The sequence below is a fragment of the Polypterus senegalus genome, chromosome 3 (genome assembly GCF_016835505.1).
Source record: "Polypterus senegalus isolate Bchr_013 chromosome 3, ASM1683550v1, whole genome shotgun sequence".
NCBI classification, from domain to species: Eukaryota; Metazoa; Chordata; class Cladistia; order Polypteriformes; family Polypteridae; genus Polypterus; species Polypterus senegalus.
Window position 1 is genome coordinate 37331294 of NC_053156.1, and position 17106 is coordinate 37348399.

The 17106-nt window shown below is 38.5% G+C and overlaps 1 protein-coding gene across 1 annotated transcript in view; it reads left to right on the plus strand.

The window, feature by feature from the left end:
- The first annotated feature begins 8073 nt into the window (after positions 1–8073).
- The window catches only part of bcl6b (BCL6B transcription repressor), a 54265-nt gene continuing 45232 nt past the window's right edge, over positions 8074–17106 (plus strand). The window contains exon 1 of the mRNA XM_039746960.1: positions 8074–8164. The gene's annotated coding sequence lies outside the window, so the exon portion shown is untranslated. The remainder of the gene's footprint in view (positions 8165–17106) is intronic.

Genomic DNA, 17106 nt, shown 5'->3' on the forward strand with positions numbered 1-17106 from the left:
CCACCACGATAAGGTGACGGTTCAAGGAGGTGGGAATTAGCTTTATAATACTACTAATGGTATATAAACCTTTAAATAATCTTGCTTCTTCCTATATTTTGGAGTACCTATCACTCTACATTCCAAGTTGTAACCTTAGATCTTCTAATAATAGTCTACTTTTAATTATTCCAAGAGCTAAGCATTAAAGAAATGATAAATCAGCCTTCTGCTGTTATGCTCCAAAAATCAGGAATACTTCACCAAAACAGATACACCAGGCTAACACTGTAGATCATTTTAGAAGACCTCTAAACCCCCAGTTTTTCAATATCTTTACCCTTAATAAAGTAGATATGCATAGAATTACCACATTCCTCAAAGAATCTGCAGTCTTTATTAATCTTTACCTTTCTCTGTTTTCTTTTCCGGTTCTTTTCTGGTGGCATTCTGTGCCTCCACTACTTGTTCAAAGTTCTGTGCAGCCACCTGTGATGATTGAATGATAGCCGATACCCCAAACTGCCACAAGACCCTCTGCCTCAATTTCTCTAAGGTGAAGCTTTCAAGAAACAAACAAACAAACAATAAAGAGCTACTTAAGGACATTTATGTTAGGTAGAATACCCAGTGACGTTATCATCAGTCTATCATTATAGACATTAAAAAAATCTATATTTAAGGACTATTAATTTTATCTTAATTTTATATCTATTTATGTATCATTATTCTTAATTTGTTTTTCTTTGCATATAATTACTTCTTTGACATCTTGTAATTTTGTTTATGACTTGGACATTAGTGTACTTCCAAGACAAATGATGCACAGACATTTAACATTTCTCTCCTTTGGCTAAAGTATAAAAATATAACTGCTTCCCAATCTCAAAAACAATGACAAACCTTAACAACAAAACTTAAACCTGTATTCTACACTCATCTGAACCCAAAGTATAGGCCTCACCAGTTCAAATCAGCCTAGCCCCAAACTCTACAAGCAGTCTTATGTCCTACACAGTCCCAAAAGTGGGGCAAAAATAAAAAAGTTTAACAAATTGAGAGGGGAGTAATGATTCAGACGAAAATTTAAATTTGCAGCTTTGTATAAAATTTTGTTACAAGGTAATTCTGCAAATTGCAGGGTTTTGGACTTCCTCTGTATGGTTACTATCTTTAGACTGTAACCACAAGGGGTGCCACTAAGACATCAAACACAATATCACCCAACACAACTTTGGGTTTAAAATAATAGATTTTTATTTTCACCAAACTCTTTTCCAGTGCACACAGCCACAAATACTCTGAATTATGAATAAATAAATGGTGTTGTGTTCTTCTCCGCTCCTCTGGGTGAGTTTAGTCCGCTGCCTCCAAACTTTGACTCCCCAAGATGAGATGGTGGGCCTCTTTTTAAGTCAGAATGCGTCCAGTGTCACTGCACTGCCTGTAAGGAGCACTTCCGAGTCAGGTGGAAACCAGTGTTGTCCTCCACTGGCAGTGCCTTCTGGTGGCACACAAGGAAAGTGACAGAGTTGCACTTCTGTATTCCAGCTCCCATGCAACCCTGCAGATATCCTAACTGGGATCAGCCTAGAGGAACACTGACGCTTTCCGTGTGGGGTAATGAACTGCACCCGGTATCCACCTTTACCTATTCCATCCATTATTCCTCGTTCCCACTTGGGACACAGATTGCAAGACGTTCTGGCTGGCTTGTGCCTCCATTCCCACAGTCACTTCATTATGGTCTTCTGGCTGGGCAAGAAATCCCTCATCCCAGGCAAGATGCCCATTCATCCCCTATGGCAATTAAAAGACACACTGTAGATTCATTCTTGTTATTGTTTCACTGCAATGCAATTTTGTTGTCTTGTTGTCATGATGCAATGCGTGGTTGCTAGGGGGCCTATCCCGGATGTAACATTGTATGATGTCATTGGCACAGTGGTTTCCTTTGTGAACTGATTGATGGTTGATGATTGGTATAGTATTTTTCAGTTAGATTTTTGGTTCAGAATTATAGCAAATGTTTTTGACTTTAGGTTCTGCCTAGAATTTTGGTTTTGGTGCCTGGCTTCCTTGATGAATTAGTTTTGTCTTTTCCTTTGCTTGCGGTTGTTTTTGTCAGTTTCTTTTTGTAGAGGAGAAGTCAGAACTTCAAAAATCAGGTGGGATTTGCCTATGCTGTGACCCTGCTAAACTGCTAGCTCTTTTGTCTCGCTTTTTTTCACCTGCATTTTATTTCAACTGTGAAAACAAAGCAAAGTTCCTTTGATATTTATAGATTTATTGAAAATTTTTAGAAGAGAAAGTAAAAGAATATTACATTGACCCACACATCTTTGGAGATATAGGAAGTCATTGTTTAAGTTTAATTGCTGTATTGATTGTAATCCATGATTGTAAATGATTTGTTATTACATCTCTTTAGTTGTGGCAATCAACTTCTGTTACCCATCCTATTACATTTGCTGAACAAACAGGCTCTAGCCTAATGATACTCAATTATGTTTACCTCCTTTGTAAGTTGCTTTAGATAAAAGCACCTGCCAAACAAATACATGTAAATGTAAGTGTAAATGAATGTATCCAGAGCAAAATTTACACGGATATGGACGCTGGATCCATGAGGTGCTAGCAACTGTGCCATCTTGTATTATTCAACCCAGCTTTATTTGCTATTGTTCTGCTCATTAAAGGTTCAATTCATGTGAAACCCTATAGAAGACAAACTCAGAAGACCTGGCTTTAATACGTTTGGTCAATACACCTATGTGTCTCCCCTGTAAATGGACCTAGAATTTGTTTGGGGGTTCTAGCCAGTAAGAAGAGTTACACAGTATATTAAAAACCCTGTGGAGCTGAAGAACAGTACTGTTCTATGATGGAGGCTTCTCCTCTTCCACTGAGCACCGGGCTTTAGGAGGGATGGACATGGAGCTCTGAGGAAGGACCAGAACAGCTGGATAGCAAGCCAAACCACCCAATCAACCTCAGTGATGAATAAAGCATTGTAGAAACAACCCCAGGAGACTAGATTTGTATTACAGTCTGGCTGCTGTTCATATGGACATTACACATTCTCTCCATGTCTGTGTTTGCTTTTCTCTATGAACTCTGGTTTTCCTCCAACATGAAAAATATGCACATTTCAGGCTAATTGGTGAACGTCATTTGTCCTCTATGAGTAAGTCTAGGTGGGACCTATGATGGTCTGGTGTCTTGTTAAGCGTTTGTTAATGCCTTCTACATGAGAATGCCAAGAAGACAGACTCTGACCCCTTTGTGAAATGGAGAAAAATCAATGAAGGAATAAACTCACCTACATATCGATGCTGGCCATTATGTATTTGCTTCTTCCAAGGACAACTTGCATGATTTACAAAGGATGATCCAGTACACTGTCTATGAATTTATCTGTATATAGCTACACTCTTGAATAAGTGAATGAGGAAAATACGGTTAAGGTAGATGCAATACAGTTTCAGGTCACCATGAAAATAGTTCAGTAGGAGGATGTGCTCCTAATTCAGAAACAAAGTCTATAATTATTTTGATCTGATACCAAACTAAAGCCAAAAAGGAAAGGTAACCATTCAAAAACCCATGCCCATTTAACAATACTATTAGTTAATTTAAGTTAAATGAAATAATTAGTAGGAGGTACAGAAAGAACTTAGGAACAAATAGTTATTTAAATTTGAGCAGAGCCTAACTAGTGCAAATAAATCTAGTGTGGATACTTGCTGGAGTTACAGCCCCCAACCCCAAACACAACTGATCTATTATGCTGGTTTTATACTGTATATTTTTCCAAGTATACTTTTTCTGTTTCCTTAATTTTATAGTGCATCTCATTATCTTCATTTTAAAGGTGATTCTCATTTCAAGTTAATTTTATCATATACAATTATCCTTCCTTTTCTGAACCCGGTTAATTAAATTTAGCAAATCATGGGTTTGGGGAGGCTGAGGCCTAAGACACAAACACAAAGAGATCAACAGTCACTCATACCAGGCCAATTAACTTAAAACATACATGGGCACGTGACAGAAAACTGGAGTACCCAGTTCAAATTTAACACAGATAGTGACCAGGCCAAGACTTGACTCCATTCTCCTGGACATGTAAAGTCGATTACAGTCATAGGGCATGTCAGACTTGTTGACTGCTGTTACTGATCTCGTCACCAGACCATGTCAATTTAAACAACTGAAAATTGCTGAGTATGTTTAAGTTACTGAGTGCATGCTGACCTTCCAGCATAGTCTTGCTAGCCCCTTTTCATGACAGCCAATAATGTGCTCCCTGATGGAGCTAGTGCTGTATGAACAATTAATAGCTGCAGCAAAGTCAGCCATTCTGTTCTGGTATGTAAAACATGATACATCAAACAAATCAACTTCTCTTCTCTTTGTGAGGCCCAAAACACCAGTGTACCTAATTTTTCATCATTAAATTGTACTACTGCAGGAGAATTCATTGATTGTCAACTTGACAGAGCCCACCCCTACGACTGAAGACAAAATAAATCCTGTTTGATGGTGTCGAGGTGAGTAGCAGACTAGCTGGTCTCTGTTACTAGGCATGTGAAACTAGATGATGAGCCTTTGTGAGAGCACACTGATGACTTCCTTTGTCTCTCTAAAATTATGTAAATGAAGTCTACAACTGAAAATTGCTGGAAAAACCATCTGAAGTGACAAGGCCTTAAGGCTTTAGTGCTGACTACTTTTCCATCCTGAAGGAGAAGAAGCAAATTAACTTTAAGCGTTTATTTTAGCACTCCCTGAAGGACCCAACATTGCCAAGGTATAAACAAACATTGAAAAACTGTCTTTTGAGAATTCACTATGGCTAGACAAAAGACAAAAAGATGAACTCTTAGGCAAAAGCTGTAATCCAGCAAGACAATGAAACTGATATATAAATTAGCTGAGAAGAAAATGCTGTACATACCTATAAAAACTTTGTGCATGCCAATGCCATCCTCCCATGAGACCCAGCTCCTGAAGGGGAATTGTAGTCCCTATGTCAGCATGGTTTTTGGGTTGCCCTCCTCCCACTATAACCCCTCTCCCCAATACAACATATATACTCTAGCCTATATTTTAAGGTGGACCTATGGCAGCGCACAAGCAAAATTTTGAGAAAATTGGTTGGTCGGTTTGTAAACAAGTGTCAAACAAAAAACAGACAAAGAGACATCCAAACAGTTTATGATTTTATTTATGTAGACTAGCTGTGCTGCCCATCTAGGTACCTCCTACTAGGACAGGTCAAACTCTAAGTAATCAACATAGACCTTAGTGTTAATCTTTTCAGTGTGTCATCTATTGGAATGTATGTTGTAATACATGTAGTATTTAAATGCATTGCATTTGTCATTCCAACAGATGGTGCATCACAAACATTAACACTGCTTTTACAGATCTCACATCAAATAGTATCCCGAAGGTTGCCGGTTCGAATCCCCATCACTGCCAAAAGAGATTCTACTCTGCTGGGCCCTTGAGCAAGGCCCTTAACCTTTAATTGCTCCAGGGGCGCTGTACAATGGCTGACCCTGTGCTCTGACCCCAAGGGGTATGCGAAAACCAAATAATTTCCTTCAGATTAATAAAGTATATTAAAAAAAATTAAAAAATAAAACAATGGAATATAACAGGGACATTTTCATTGCATGTATCATTCCAACACATTTGTACAGTAGTAGTGCATTTTATTACTGCTAATAATTGTGATGCACCATCTGTTGGAATGGAAGAGACATAGCATCTGGATGGAAACACAGACACACCGAAGCATAAACAGTTATCCTTTTAAGGTGGATCAGGGTTTTTAATATTTTAGTTCATCCATCCATCCTCTTCCGCTTATCCAGGGTCGAGTCGCGGGGGCAGCAGCTTAAGCAGAGAGGCCCAGACTTCCTCTCCCGGCCACTTCTTCCAGCTCTTCTGGGAGAATCCCAAATGCGTTCCCAGGCCAGCCGGGAGACATAGTCCCTCCAGCGTGTCCTGGGTCTTCCCCGGGGCCTCCTCCTGGTTGGACGTGCCCGGAACACCTCACCAGGGAGGCGTCCAGGAGGCATCCTGATCAGATGCCCGAGCCACCTCATCTGACTCCTCTTGATGCGGAGGAGCAGCGACTCTACTCTGAGCCCCTCCCGGATGACTGAGCTTCTCACCCTATCTTTAAGGGAAAGCCCAGACACCCTGCGGAGGAAACTCATTTCAGCCGCTTGTATTCGCGATCTCGTTCTTTCGGTCACTACCCATAGCTCATGACTAAGGTGAGGGTAGGATCGTAGATCGACTGGTAAATTGAGAGCTTTGCCTTACGGCTCAGCTCTTTTTTCACCACGACAGACCGATGCAGAGCCTGCATCACTGTGGATGCCGCACCGATCCGCCTGTCAATCTCACGGTCCATTCTTCCCTCACTCGTGAACAAGACCCCGAGATACTTGAACTCCTCCACTTGGGGCAGGATCTCTCACCCAACCCTGAGAGGGCACTCCACCCTTTTCCAGCTGAGGACCATGGTCTCGGACTTAGAGGTGCTGATTCTCATCCCAGCTGCTTCACACTCAGCTGCGAACCGATCCAGAGACAGCTGAAGATCACGGCCTGAGGAAGCAAACAGGACAACATCATCTGCAAAAAGCAGTGACCCAATCCTGAGTCCACCAAACCGGACCCCTTCAATACCCTGGCTGCGCCTAGAAATTCTGTCAATAAAAGTTATGAACAGAATCGGTGACAAAGGGCAGCCCTGGCAGAGTCCAACTCTCACTGGAAACGGGCTCGACTTACTGCCGGTAATGCGGACCAAGCTCTGACACCGGTTGTGTTTAGTTCATAGACAGATAAATAGATAGAAATGGCAATATATAATCTGGATAGTGGTTTTGAGTGGATCTCCAGGAACGAGGGTTTAAAAGTCATGCCATGTCTATATTTAATTTTTCCATGTGCTCTTCCTAAAGAAGTACACTTTAGGTTAACTGACAAAATTCTATTGTAAATGTGAATGTCATTTTGGTCCCAGCAGTGAACTAGTATCCAAACCAATATTTCTTCCTTGCCTAAAAATGCAGATTTTTTTTTTCAAAGAACCTTTCAGTAGTGCATATAAGTAAGTGTTTTACAGGTGCAGTATAAGTGTTTATGTATTTCCGCATATGGAGGACTGGCAGTTTCAGGATTCAAGGTTTCTGTTGGAATTACAGAGCTGAGAATTCAGCTTCTATTTCTAATTAAAGTGACTATGCATTGGTCAGCAAAATCTTCTGACCAGTGGTTTTTAATCTTGGCTGACCTCAATGCCAACCTACAATTTTCTTAAGAATATAAAATGTGCTGCTGGGCTTGGACTGAAAGTATTTTTGCGCCAAAAAACTGTTCTATTTAATGGCCTTCCAAAGATTTATAGAATTATTTTTGGTATGTGAAGAGGAGTAGAAGGAGGGTGATGTGTTGTTAAAAATAAAGTTGTGAGGCTTGTATTTCTAAGTTGAGCTTGGAGAATATCAACCGGCAAGCTGGCTAGAAGGTCGCTCTCTTCAAATCCGCCAGTATTCCGCAATTATTAGGCTCTGTCACGTCAAAAGAGCGATGGCAGCTATCTCCACATACATTTTCTTTCGATTTTCCCTTGAGCCCTTCGGTTAATTACTGGCGAATCAAAGTTAAGGGCAGTAGTGAACTCCATTAGCCCCCTCGCCACCATCTCCTCGTTTTTGCGACTCGCTATCTACCACACACCCCCTCCCATTCGATTTCTCAGAAACTGAACTCTGATCGTATTTGCATAGACATGTGACATTCATATGACCGACCGAACCATCACAGGAAAAGGGGAGACAAATCCTTGGTAAAGGTGAGGCCCTTCAACTTCTGGGGTGACTGTGTCCTGATTTGCAGTAATCCCAGAGAAATTCTGAGTCTGACAGGTTAATCAGCCCACTCTGTCATTTTTTAACCATCAAGTATTAGAGATTCAAACTCTGACGCGGCGTCTCTCTTTGTACACTCCTCCCGCTTTACAATCTGGCCGTTCGAATGGTTCATCCAGAGGCGCCGCTTCTGAGAATCTGTCACAGTCGACTTCTTGGAAGGCTGTTTCCTTGAACGCCGCGGAGGGAGCTGCTTCGAGGAAAAAAGGACGCCACAACTGCACCAGGTGACCGACTCGCGTACAGCCTTGGCAGAAGCCGTCAGTTCGCAGACTGCGTCCTAAGTGGCCGGTGGCGAACGTTAAGCGCAGCTCTTTAATTTCATGGCTAGCCACATTAGAGCCTTCACTGGAAGCACTTGACATGGGCAAAGTGTATTACTGTACTTTATTCCTATTGGATATTATTTTTGGTTGAACTTTAGCGAGATTGTCTTGTTGCACTAAGAACGGTATTCGTTGTTATTAAGTACTTTTATTTACAATATCTTTTCTTTCAATTTAGACATTTTAATAAAATAGAAGACACATTATGTTTAGTCCTAGTGTATTTTCATTTTTGTGCCCTTATTTCGATATATGTTTAAAAAAAGTAAATTTAATATTAAATTACTTTGTAGAGAGTAACAGGTTACGTACATTATCATCATAAAGAGTCTTAAAAAACTGGTAAGAATCCTAATAAAACTGTCTGTATAACCCACCTGATGCACACCGGGCAGACAATCCGTGGAGTGTCAGTTTGTTTTTAATAATTTTTGGCCAACATATAAACATGCTTTTTATTTTGAATGTTTGTTGGTATGTATTGCGTAGGATTCTTCCATACATTCCCATAATTTACAGTAGATAAAGTATTGTGACGAGTCAAAATGTGAACTTAAAGGTTTGCAAGAGATTTACAAGCATTTGACGTCCATCAACACAATTTGATATCCTTCGCTGTGTCAGAATGAGAGGTACTAAACTAAGCTCAAAAGCGAATCATTCACGCAGAATAAAACTTAGCACGCATAATTCAAGCTGTCAGTTTCTACATATTAACTGATTTAAAGTAAAATAAATCGCTCCAGTAGTTGTGATCGACGGATATAACGATGTACACCGCAATATCGTGACGGGATCAATTATTCAAAATCACTGCTTTATGTAGCAAACTCTTGTGTGGCAGAATTGTTTATACAATAAACTTTTTAAATGTGTCTAATGGGCGCTATGTGGAAAAAAAAAAGCAATTCTGTTTAAACGACCATCATTAACTGAAGACTGCTGTGCGGTGAAAATAAAAACCAGTCAGCTTTTCATTGCTGCATCTAATGATATTTGACAATCTATATGCTTATTTGTGACTAAATGAATTCTAAGAATTAAGTTTAGCTCAAGATGTAAATAAATAAATAAATAAGTTGTGCAGGTATTTTGTTTTCCTGTTAGAACATGTTTGAGACAAAATTAAAAATTTCTTGGTTGTTCAAAGGTAATTGTAGTGTATAAATGAATCTGCTGCTTTTTTATGGTATCCATAGTATGTTCCTATAACAAAATATTCAGCCTACCTATTTATTATAGTGGCTTTCATATCTATCTATCTATATATCTATCTAAAATGTAGTGCCTTTTCGTTTCTATCAATGTATCCATCTATTATATAGTGCCTTTCATACATATCTATTTATGTATTATATAGTGCCTTTCACATCTATCTATCTATCTATCTATCTATCTATCTATCTATCTCTAAATAAGCACATTTTCCTTTCTCCTTTTTCTTACACACTGTTCAAGTGAAATAATCCTATCTATCTACTTTTGTACAAAAAGAATATGAGGTCATGTACTGCATAAAATTAAAGAGAATTTATTTTACTATACCAAGAACAGTAAAAACATTTGTGAGATTTGGTCTGGCCTCTTCCTCCAGGACAATCTTTCATGATCACTGAACTTGCTCAGCTGCCTCAGGCCCTTTGCTAACCTGGCTGGCTGACTGACTGATTATTTCTTACTACACAGTTTCCCAATCTTGCTTCTCTTGTTTGCTGGGGAAATGAATATGTGTCAGTGAAGTGCACATATGAATAATGAAATAGATGTCAACATTTGTGTCATGATTTTGACTATTTTTTGTTTTTTTAAATGGTCGTTTTTGTCTGAATAACGTTATTCACGACTGTAGCTTGTGGAGGAAGACCTACTGAGCCAAGTGAGTGTCTCAATGGTGACTTCAGCACATGCAAAAAACGTTTCAGATGACTTCCTGATTTGCTGCTTTAGTTTTGACTCCTGTATGTTTAGTTGTTACTTTTCTATTCTGAACTGCTCATTGAGATAACCTCTTGACCATGTGCTTAACTATTTTTAAAGTAATTCACTTTTTGTAAAATTTTTTGTTCATTTTAAATACTCATATACAATTTGTAAATTTGGTTCACCTTCTGTTTATTGTGGCCCAATGTACAGTATAATGCAACTATACTGTAGGAGAGGAGGGGAGAGAAGCGGTTAGGAGCTTGTAGGAATAGTCCTGAAAATAATACATACGAATAAACCAGTGGCACTGTGTGGGGGCACAATACTAAAACCATATGGAATACTGTGCCTTTTTAAAGTTAGACATGGCAGGTGCATTGTGCTAGAGCTGTTCTTATGTATAGAAGACATGGCTGCACAGTCCTGTTATGTAGTTTTTATGTACTTGCCTTCCTCAATCCCCCGTCTATCTCTTGTCCTGTGATGATGGACTATGAAAGTCTGTGACCTGATCTGCTCTCGGTCTGCTCTAAAATCACTTTTTGAGCTTTGGCTCTTTTCCAACTAGGCCAACTTGTGTAAAAGCTGTTCCAGCATAATGCCTCAGACTCGCAGTGTGTTTATCGCTCCAGCCAAGAATGATATTTTCAGCTTTTTTGAGTCTTCCATGCCTCAAGCTGCTGTGTGGTATGCTAGTTATTGAGCCTCTTGTCAGCAGTGCCCCCATTAAGCTAACTTCTAAATGCAGAGCTCAGTGCTGTAAATAACTGGTTCTACAAACCATCCATGAGGGAAGAATGTGCCTGAGGTGGCAAAGCAGCTGAAACAGTCACTGATATACTACGTGTCGATAGCTTAGTGCTGACACTGTGCTCTCAGCTGGTGAGTAAGAGGTAACCGAGTGGACACCGCCACCGTGTAAATGGCTAATGTTTTGTGTACACAGATAGAGCATTAAAACCTGAAGTTGTATTCACAGCCTGTGTATACAATTGATGTGTCATAATCTGATGTCATTTACACTGCGCGTGTGAAAAAAAAACTGGCACCATGTGTCTTCCTGTTATATATGAAGTGTACACAGTGGGTCTCATTCATGAAATGAAATGTCAGCAGAGCACATTTGTATGTAAATTGTTAGTTGAAGCATATTTCTGTGCATTTTGGCCCAAACTGTTCACATATATAAATGGATTTTGCAAATAACTGCCAGTAGTGCATGTGTAAATAAGAAATACAGCTAAATATCGCTATTTTATTTGTGTATGTCACAATTTAAATTTTTATCGTGCTGTTGTATTCATAATACTATGCAGGTGCCTTATACACATAATTTTTAAACACTATAGCATATTACAAATATTTCACGTTTTACAAAAATAAATGGCAATTAACAGGCTTAAATGTAAGAACAGTTTAATAAAATAAAGATAAACAAGTCTGCAATTGAAGTGTTTGTTTGGTTTTATTTTCTTCATGTAGAAACACGGTCGTGCACTTGTGTACAAATGAAACCACTGCTTGAACGGCTCTCATGACAGGTGACACTAGAATTGCTATCTCTCTTGCCTCCTTCCAAGCATTTGAGTTAGTTATTCCACTACTAATGCTGGAAAATCTTTTTTTCCCACCACAACTAAAATCATTTTTAGCTTGGCATCTGCCATGTTTTGTTTTCTTTCTTTCTTTTTCCTTCCATTGGTGCATGTTTGCAGGCCTTATAGATAATGAATAAGTAGTAATGTATTTGTCCCAAGGGAAAATTTCGTTTTTGCAGAAGCTCAAGAAATATCGAAGCATTATAACTTAGGACAAAGAACTTGAGGAATCTAACAAACGAAAAAAGATCCCTCAGTCCACCAAGCTCAGTTGTTTAGCTAATATCTGATCTGTCCCAATATCTCATCCAGATACTTCTTTAAGGTTGTCAACATGTCAGCTTCAACTACATAACTCGATAATTTGTTCCAGATACCCACAATACCTTGCATAAAGAAGTGCTTCCCAGCTTCAGTCTTAAATACACTTCACTGTCAGCTAGTACATAAGTCACTGTTAAGTTGAAAGAATTCTGCTGGATCTTCTTTATCAATGCTTTTGAGGTTTTTGGTCACCTGAATTTGATCCCCACGTGGTCTTCTCTGAGGCTAAACAGATTTAGTTCTCAGAATCTGTCACAGTAGGACATGTCCTTAAGCCCTTCGATGCACCTGATTGCTCTCCTCTGCACAGCTTCAAGCGCTGCTATATCTTTTTTTTGTAGCGTAATGGCTGGAACTGCACACAATAAATCAGATGTGGCATCAATAGTAAGGTATATAGTCTAAGTATAACTTGCCTGAAACTAAAATTCAACAGTTTTTACAATATAACCTAACATAATGCCATCTCCGTATCGCTTATATGATGAAAAATGTTCCGTCAACATAAACCCCTATGGTTACTTCCTGTTGTTCTGTGTCTCCCATCATGCTCCTTTTTGCCTACATGTTGCACTTTGGACTTTTGGAACCTGCATATTTCAGGTTTTTGCCCGGTTCTGAAGATTGTCAAGGTGATCTTGAATTAATGTGCTGCCTCTTCAACAACAACAACAACATTTATTTATATAGCACATTTTAATACAAAAAAATGTAGCTCAAAGTGCTTTACAAAATGAAGAATAGAAAAATAAAAGACACAGTAAGAAAAGAAAATAAGTCAACATTAATTAACATAGAATAAGTAAGGTCCGATGGCCAGGGTGGACAGAAAAAGTGTCTGCCATTCCTCCATTTTTAGTATCATCTGCAAATTTTACATATTTACTAATTATACCAGAATCAATTCATATTAAACAGGAAAAGTACCTGTCCTAGGACAGACCCCCCCAAGGGACTCCACCAATGGCCTCAGTCCATGTTGAGCATTCCCCTCTTATCTGTACTCTTTGTCTCCTGCTGGTTAACCAACTTGAGATCCAGTTTTGTAAGTTAGCTTTGATGCCTACAGCTTCTAGTTAGGAAATTAGTCTTCAGTGTGGGTTATGGAAGGCTTTTTGAAAGCCTAAGTAAATTATAACATATGCTTTGTTTTTGTCAGCTACTTCAGTTGTCTGTTCTAAAAGATATCTAAAAGATTTTCGATTTTGTATCTAAAAGATTTGTTTAGCTAGATCTTCCTTTCATAAACCCATGCTGGTTGTTATTTAGTATGTTTTCATAGATGCACTTTTCTAACTTTTTTCGTACTATAGTTTCCATAATTTTGCAAGGCATGAAAGTAGGACATTGGTCTTTAATTACTAGGATCCATTTTGTCTCCCTTCTAAGAGATTTGAGTCACATGTGCACCTTTCCAGTCTTCCATTACTTCTCCTTTCTCAAGACTGCTCAAATGTGCCTAATAAGTTTTTGTAAGCGGTGTCTTTCATTTCTTTCAGTACAAAAACCCATCATGTCAAGGGGTTTTGTAAGTCTTCAGTGTATCATGGACTTGAAGCACACCTGACTCTTCTTCTATTTTAAAATCTAGGAATTCTGAGTTGTTTTTAGTTCTGCATTGGCATTCCATTTCTTTCTTCCCTTACACAGTATTGGGTGAAATATTTGTTCAGTTTGATTGATACTTCCTTCTCATTTTCATTGATATCCTCTTTTGTACTCCCAAGGTTTCTTAAATTCTCATTTATTGTGTTTTTACTGGAGTATTACTCAAAAATTGTTTGCTGTTTGTTTTGGTTTCTCTCTGATGACCTTTCAAATGCTTCTTTGATCTCTTGCTGTAGCTCCCGTTATTCAAGTAACTCAGAATTATTTGGGTATTTATTATTTTATGTTTTACCTTCATAAAGCCCTTGTTTATCCATTTTAGACTGTTTTTTAGTTGTTTTGTTTTATTGGTTTTAGGAGTAAACTTATTTTGTGCCTGGATCAGAATGCCTCTGAAGTGACACCATCTTTCATTTGTAGCATTTACAGGTGCAGACTTTTTTACTTTCCCATTCTTTGTTTTCTAGGTACTTCCTTATCGCCATAGAGTCTGCTCTCATCAAATTATAAGTATTCATTTTGGACCATGTTGTGATCACTGTTGCTTAAATTATCAGTGGCTTCTCTTTTTATTACAAACAACAACTCCATTCAAATATACAAAAGAATTATGAAAAAGAAAATGGAAATATCCATGTTAATCCCCCACCTCCTTATAAATGGGAATTGATAGGTGTGGATTTGTGCTAATTTAATAAAATGGTAAACCCACTGACCATCTATAATTCTTTGGAATGTATCAGCCTCCGGATATAGTTACAGTCCAATCTGGGCCCAGTGCACCATTCTTGAATCCAGCACGAGGTTTTTGTTGGACTGTGTCTCAAGCGCAAATATACTTAGTCAGTTACAAATGGTTTATGAATGAAACCCATTGTGTACTGCCAATAAGCAAAACTGTTTATACTGTAAACAGTAAGAGATGTACTTGAGCCTCTAAGCCCAAAAAGGATGGAGTGTTAATCATAACAACACAAGGTACACTACTTTACATTACAAACTAAAATACAATATGCTACCCTTGTAAAAAGAGGCATAACAGCATATGCACTTACAGTACATTAGCTGGCTTCAAGTGCAGTATGTTGCTGTATATTAAGAGCTGACATGTAATACACTACTTCTGTATAGACAGGGCTGACTAATAGTACATAAACTGACATTGAGTATATTAATTCTCATGAAAGGCTGAAATGTTGCTCTTAAAGTCGTGCAACGAGCCAACAGATGGTACATTAAAAATAAGTTTTGCTTGCACTACTGGTGTATAGATGGGAAATAAATGTGTCATGTTAAGAGCTTCCCCTGTGTACACCGCAGGTTTGTAGAGTGCCTATACACAGTGCAACCTGTACATACAAAGCTGTCAAGACAGTCGTTTCTAATATGTAGCCAGCTGATGCATTGTACCTCTACACTGTTGGTAAACTACATAAGAACATACATGTGAACAATTTTGCCTTGCTGAAAGTGCCTGGTTTAGAATGAGGTTAATAAACATATTTTGGTCACTGAACATCACCTGTCAACAGCACAGTGGCCCATGTATTATCACTGTTGTGTGACAATATCAATAGACAGGGTTTGAACTCCTATCTTGTCACTGTGTAGAAGTTAATTGTAATACTAAAATGGCTCAACGTGCACGTGTTTGCCCTGGTGTTTTCTGCTGGGCTGTTTCTTGCATTGCACCTGATATAGTCTACATAAGTCCTTAACCCCATCATCCTCAAATGTAATAAAATGGTTTTAGAACATAAATCAGCATTACTTCTAAATTGAACTGCTTCCAAGTATTCATTGAATTTAAACATAAATTTACATTTCGTCTGTCCCCATCAGATAAAAGCTATACTGACACATGATCACAGATCCTGAAGATCTATCTCACTGTCTCACATACTCATTGCAGTCAGGATCAGATGCACCATCTATTGAAATAAATCATTCCATAAAAGGCCTTTCTAACATGATTTCCCATGGTCACAGTCACAGCCTGCTGTACAATACCTGGAAATCATGCAGGCCTACTCAGGTTTTTTAATGCATTGGAACAACACTTTCAAAATAAGCATATTGAAGAAAAATAAACACAAGTTTCTTTGGAGCAAATTAAAAAGCCAAGAGTGACACAATTCAAGTCCGGAAACATGGACTTTAGGTTTAGAAGGGTATCTCAGACTTGTTTCCTTTGAACAAAGGCTCTTGTGAAAATATCATAGTTTGTTGTGTATGCCTTGGCCTCCCAGAGCAATCGACGCTTCCTCTTGGTACAACTTCTTGAGCAGACTGAAGTTAATCAAGTACACCAGCGTTTATTGTGGCCACACCCATTTCCTTGTTTAGCTGTTGTCCGGGACAAACTTGGCAATGGATTTCTACCACCGGAATTTGTGCTTGGAAAATTTAGTTTGATTTGCACTAATTGCTGGAGATCAAATATACTGTCTGGAGAAGAGCCAAACTGCCTAGTAACATAAAAAAAATAATAGGATGGCCCATCAGACTTTTAGTAATATCATTCAGTTAGTTTTTGTACAGTATGGCTTAAGCTGTAAGACAGACTGCTTTGAAAAAGTGCTATATTTTTAGTCCCAGGTTTAATGGCCATTTTCAGGATTTACCCATGTTAGCTAGATATCATATACATTTTATTAATTATTTCTGATATCTTGGCATCTTTGTTTTATTAAAATGTTTTAAAGTTTGATCTAATTTCACCATAAGACTTTCTTTCGCTGGATGTTACTCCTGGCTTTATGACTTCTTCTTGAGACTGGTACTAGTCATATCACTTCTCCAAAACCATTAGTTCTTCTTTATCTGCCTGCGTGGTCTTGGCCCTGTCACATCTATCACAACGCATCCCCTCACCCAGTCATTATCCACCTTCTGTTCCACACTGCCAAACCATATCTGCTTATATTTTTTTCTCCATGCTAAACAAATTATGGCTGTTAGTCCACTCCTTTCTTCTGACATTCTTGCTCTGTGAAACATAACAACACAAATTGTTGGGTTTTTTTTATAATCTGTCCTTCGGCCAGCTTTGTTTCATGTTTCCTCTTCATTGGGCACATTTGCTGTGCATGTATATTTTCATATATAAGCATTAGAGAAAACTTAAAATATACACAATAAAAATGCAATAGGAGTGTTGTGTTTTTAAAACAAGTTAGTGTTTTTTGTGACTTCTCTTAGCCTGCAAAACTGAAACAGTTTGCGTTGTTACTGTGCTGTCTGTTTGTTTCAAGCAATCCTGTGTGTCAGTTCTTCCATGCTTATCGTGTGATTTGCCATGATTCTGCTTTTGACTGTTTTTCCCTGTCCCAGTGATACCACACAGCTTCATTTATGTTGTGTTCAGGGCTCTGAGGTTGTCAGGTTAAT